Consider the following 4,885-nt stretch of genomic DNA (forward strand, 5'->3'; position numbering starts at 1 on the left):
GTTATTCTGATAGACTTCTGTGTGGTATTAGGCTATTCTGATGGACTTCTGTGTGGTATTAGGTTATTCTCATGGACTTCTGTGTGGTATTAGGTTATTCTGATGGACTTCTGTGTGGTATTAGGCTATTCTGATGGACTTCTGTGTGGTATTAGGTTATTCTGATGGACTTCTGTGTGGTATTAGGTTATTCTGATGGACTTCTGTGTGGTATTAGGCTATTCTGATGGACTTCTGTGTGGTATTAGGTTATTCTGATGGACTTCTGTGTGGTATTAGGTTATTCTGATGGACTTCTGTGTGGTATTGAATCTTTCTATAAAGTACAGAAATTTACTTGCGCGTGTATCACAGAAGTTACTGCAATATATAACACAACGTAAAGCAAACGGATGGTATCATTGATATTTTGGTATGACAGAAAACTTACTTTGGCAGTGTTAACTAACCATTTCAGTAATATAAATACATCCGTTGTACATTTGCCACATGCATAGTAATAGTGTATGTGGTCTTAGAATTATCTTTAACACCTGAAGAAGATGGTAAAGTTGTTTTGGGTGGTGGATGCAACTTACGTTGACGACCTTATTGATCCTGGCACTTGATAGACCTTAATGACCTACGCAGTTGATAGACCTAAAGTCCAGACAGCCAACCAACCGTTGGGACGAATTCCAGGCAGCGGCTTATGAATATCTTGTTTTAGCCTCCAACTTCAGGCCATCGCTCTACCAAAAAGGCGTGAAGGGATATTTATCTGTATTTATGGATATGCTGTTCTAGTGATAAGCCAAAAGAGCGAGCAAGAATTTTAACTTCTCCTGACGTATAATGGAGGATTTTTAAAGTGTGCGGCAGTGAAAGCAAAGATGTCTTTTCTGAGAGAGGTTGTCTCGGTGCATTCTCAGACAAATTTCAGGAACAGATTGAAAACAATTTTGTTTGAAATATTACCACTATGATTCAGGATTATTTGACGAGTGGCAGGGAAGGGGAGTGATTAGTTATAATATCATTACATATGGAATAAGAATTGATATAACTTTTATTAGATTACTAATACATGACGACCTTCTCCAGAACAATGAAAGTGGCAACTGGATCATAAATCAGTGTTGTGTGGTGTAGTGGCTAGGGGACGAGGCCTCACCCGCGAGACCCAGGAAGAATATATGATCACATTTGGCTTGTGGACATTTTGTGATGGCAAGGAGACATAAAGTACCAAGTGTAAACTGACAACCTATACTTATGTCAAATGAATATCTGATTAGCTACTTTCAATCATCTATTATTTCCAAGTATTTTTTCTTTCACAGTCCGACATTGTCCTCTTTATTGTATGATTGTAATATGTGACGATGTGATTATTACACGAAAGTGCACTTGGGAACTTATCATGTTTCATTTCCCCGTGGACTCATAGGACTATATATATATATATATATATATATATATATATATATATATATATATATATATATATATATATATATATATATATATATATATATATATATATATATATATATATATATATATATATATATATATATATATATATATTATCCCTGGGGATAGGGGAGAAAGAATACTTCTCACGTCCCTGCGTGTCGTAGAAGGCGACTAAAAGGGAAGGGAGAGGGGGGCTGGAAATCCTCCCCTCTCGTTTTTAATTTTCCAAAAGAAGGAACAGAGAAGGGGACCAAGTGAGGATATTCCCTCAAAGGCTCAGTCCTCTGTTCTTAATGCTACCTCGCTAATGCGGGAAATGGCGAATAGTATGAAATATATATATATATATATATATATATATATATATATATATATATATATATATATATATATATATATAGAGAGAGAGAGAGAGAGAGAGAGAGAGAGAGAGAGAGAGAGAGAGAGAGTCACTGAAGCTTATTGTTGAGATTTGTCACGTGATCTTCACATTTTTCCCACTTTCTGTTGTGTAGAATGTGAAATTTATTCATCTTTATATGTGTATACTGATAGTGCTTTTGTATTAACTAGCAAAAACGTTTTGCTAAAGTTAAAGGTTAACGTATAATGGAGGATCCCGAGGGTCGTTAGCAGTAATAGGAACGTGTACATAATCTCACAGAAAATAAATCCTTGGCTGTGACAACAGTTGTGTCATGAATAGCGTATCCTTCCAGCCGGATTCGAACCAGCGACCTATGGATGTCTGTTTAAGATTCCAACTACAGTCAACCGATCTACCAACTGAGCTATCGAAGGATGAGGAAAGTAGAGCAGTTTGCACGAAAATATTTTTGGAAACTGTCGATCTTGTGTTGCTGAGTCAGGAGTGGTGGGAGGATTTTTAAGATGCCGGGTGGCTTTTAATGGAGGAATTATCGTGTGTGGGGCTTCACATGTTTTGCTCTATGAGCGTTTCACACGTCAACTCCTTTATTTCTTTATTGCTTTGATATTTCGTATTTCTGTCCTGAGGTATAAGACTTCAATTCATGGACTCCCACCTCGAGAGGCAAAACTATTGCCCTACTCGCCTCCTTTTCGCCAACGTCTTCGCAAGTATAAATCTAGTCCCATCCTTAGCACCAGAATGACACATGGATTATTTAATCAGTTCCAAAGCCAAGTAGTCTGATAGGCCTTTATGACTGGTGTATATGTGTATTTCTCCCTGCTATTCTGCTGTGGTTGTAATTCATCTGAGGTTATCAGGTCTAATCTGCATATTCCTGACGTCTAGAAAAGCACAATGAAGTGTACAATGTAACGGTGATGTAAAATGACACTGGATTTTGGTGGTGTATTCTAGCCTCCATGACGCACTGTCGGGCTGGACACACATCTATGAATGGCACTGTCTTGTCTTCGTTGGCTTATACATTTCTTAGTACAGTTTGTTGTAAAGTTGAGGCCGTGTGGAGTCGAGCGGTGTGATTCGTCTACAAATTATCTAATAGCGAGATTTTATTTCCCCGGTCGTAGTCGTGTTTGTCTTAAAAAGAAATTACCTGAGCTTCAAGTAGTCATATCTATACCAAAATATCTTATATATATTGTACATATTCGCCATTTCTTGCATTAACAATGTAGCGTTAAGAGCAGAGGACTGGGCCTTAGAGGGAATATCCTCACTTGGCCACAGGGTCAATTAACCTCTCTACCTAGACTTAGCGGTCTGTCACAATGTCTTTTTAAAACGTCTTTTGAGTCCCCCTATGTGGTGATTCCCAGCCGGTGTTTTCCGTCTTTAACTTCAAGGTTAAGATGTTTGAAGGAAATAATGTTTTTTGGCTGTGAGAGGAAAATTGAAGGAAGGAATCATTGTAACTACAGTTGAATACCGTGTTCTAGTGACCACCGTTACGCTGAATGGCAGAATATTGAACATAAAGGACTGCAATATCTGGCCCAATGGCTGTGGTTCAGTATTTGATTACCAATTAACTCACCTACATACATACACCTGCGTTTGTCTCAGTCACGTACTTGTGTATGATTGATGATATATACATGGGTCACCAGTGAGGCCTTCACCAAGTGGCTCAGGGTGGCTACTGTGTGTATATTTGACACATTACCTAATATCATGTTCAAACTTAGGATGCTATTCTAGATGTTATCATTCTTGTTGTCATTATAATCATTATTATTATTATTATTATTATTATTATCATTATCATTATTATTATTATTATTATTATCATTATTATTATTATTATTATTATCATTATTATTATTGTTATTATTATCATTATTATTATTATTATTGTTATTATTATCATTATCATTATTATTATTATTAGTAGTAGTAGTAGTAGTAACAGTAGTAGTAGTAGTAGTAGTAGTTGTTGTTGTTATAGTGGTAATACTAATAATACTAGTGATATTTCTAGAACCCAGTGATACAAATTACTTGTATATCTGTTCAGATGTTTCACACAATCTTTTTAATGGTACGACCGCGCAGGCTCCTGCCGTTACTTGGAAATACTTTTGTTTGAGAAGTCTTTTATAAATGGGATGAAGCGGTTGAGTGGTCACGTTTGCAAAAGAATGAACGTAAATTGTAATGTGTTTGTTGCCTCGATGGAGCAGTAGGCAGCGCGTGAGTCTCATAATCTCAAGGTCGTGAGTTCGATCCTCACTCGGGGCAGAAGTTTTGTCATACACATTTAACGCAAGATGAGGTGTAAGGCATTTGATCGAAGACTTGGAGTTTGAAAAGTATGCAAGATATATTTTAATGACAGTACATGATGGCATGAGTAATATCAATGGCTCCAGTTCACTTCATCTGATGTTTAGGATGTTGTGCAATGTTCCTGCAAAGTAAATGAATGTGTGCAAATGTTTTCTGTTTCTACCTTGATCCATATTAGCAGTTGTCTGGGTTCGACGGTAACTTGCTTTCTTAAGAAGCTCAGTACTTGTTTGTATGTGTGGAGGACAATTTTCCTTTCTTCCCTCGATGGTTAGACATTAACTCCAATCATATACACTCAGACATAACATTAAATGATATGATGGTTGGACCAGCTTGCTTATGGGAAAAAAAGAGGAATAATTTCCCTTCGTGACCTCTTCGATAGCTCAGTTGGTAGAGCGGTGGACAGTAGTGGTTAACGGAAGCAGGAATCCATAGGTCGCTGGTTCTAATCAGACTCGAAGAAGAACTATTTTATCCACATAAATCCAGTGGGACTCACTTGCCGCCCATTATTCAGACCTTTGTGACTAAAAGTACTTGCTGTGTATATGCCAAATGCACCTTTGCCAATATATGTGTGTGTGGTCTTATGTGTTGAATTCTCAGACGATGTCGTACATTTGTCAAGATGGTTTATATATTCGTCTTTACCACTCATAGACATGTAATCAAAGGTGG

General features: G+C 37.2%; 2 non-coding genes across 2 annotated transcripts; one reads left to right on the plus strand and one right to left on the minus strand.

The window, feature by feature from the left end:
- Positions 1-2,168: 2,168 nt before the first annotated feature.
- On the minus strand, positions 2,169-2,259 carry TRNAY-GUA (transfer RNA tyrosine (anticodon GUA)). Its single transcript is given in 2 exon segments — positions 2,169-2,204; positions 2,223-2,259. It is a non-coding gene; the product is annotated as a tRNA-Tyr (tRNA).
- A 1,821-nt stretch (positions 2,260-4,080) lies between these two features.
- TRNAM-CAU (transfer RNA methionine (anticodon CAU)) lies at positions 4,081-4,153 on the plus strand. The gene has a single exon. It is a non-coding gene; the product is annotated as a tRNA-Met (tRNA).
- The last annotated feature ends 732 nt before the right edge of the window (positions 4,154-4,885 follow it).

This window comes from Panulirus ornatus, chromosome 70 (genome assembly GCF_036320965.1).
Source record: "Panulirus ornatus isolate Po-2019 chromosome 70, ASM3632096v1, whole genome shotgun sequence".
Taxonomy (NCBI): Eukaryota; Metazoa; Arthropoda; class Malacostraca; order Decapoda; family Palinuridae; genus Panulirus; species Panulirus ornatus.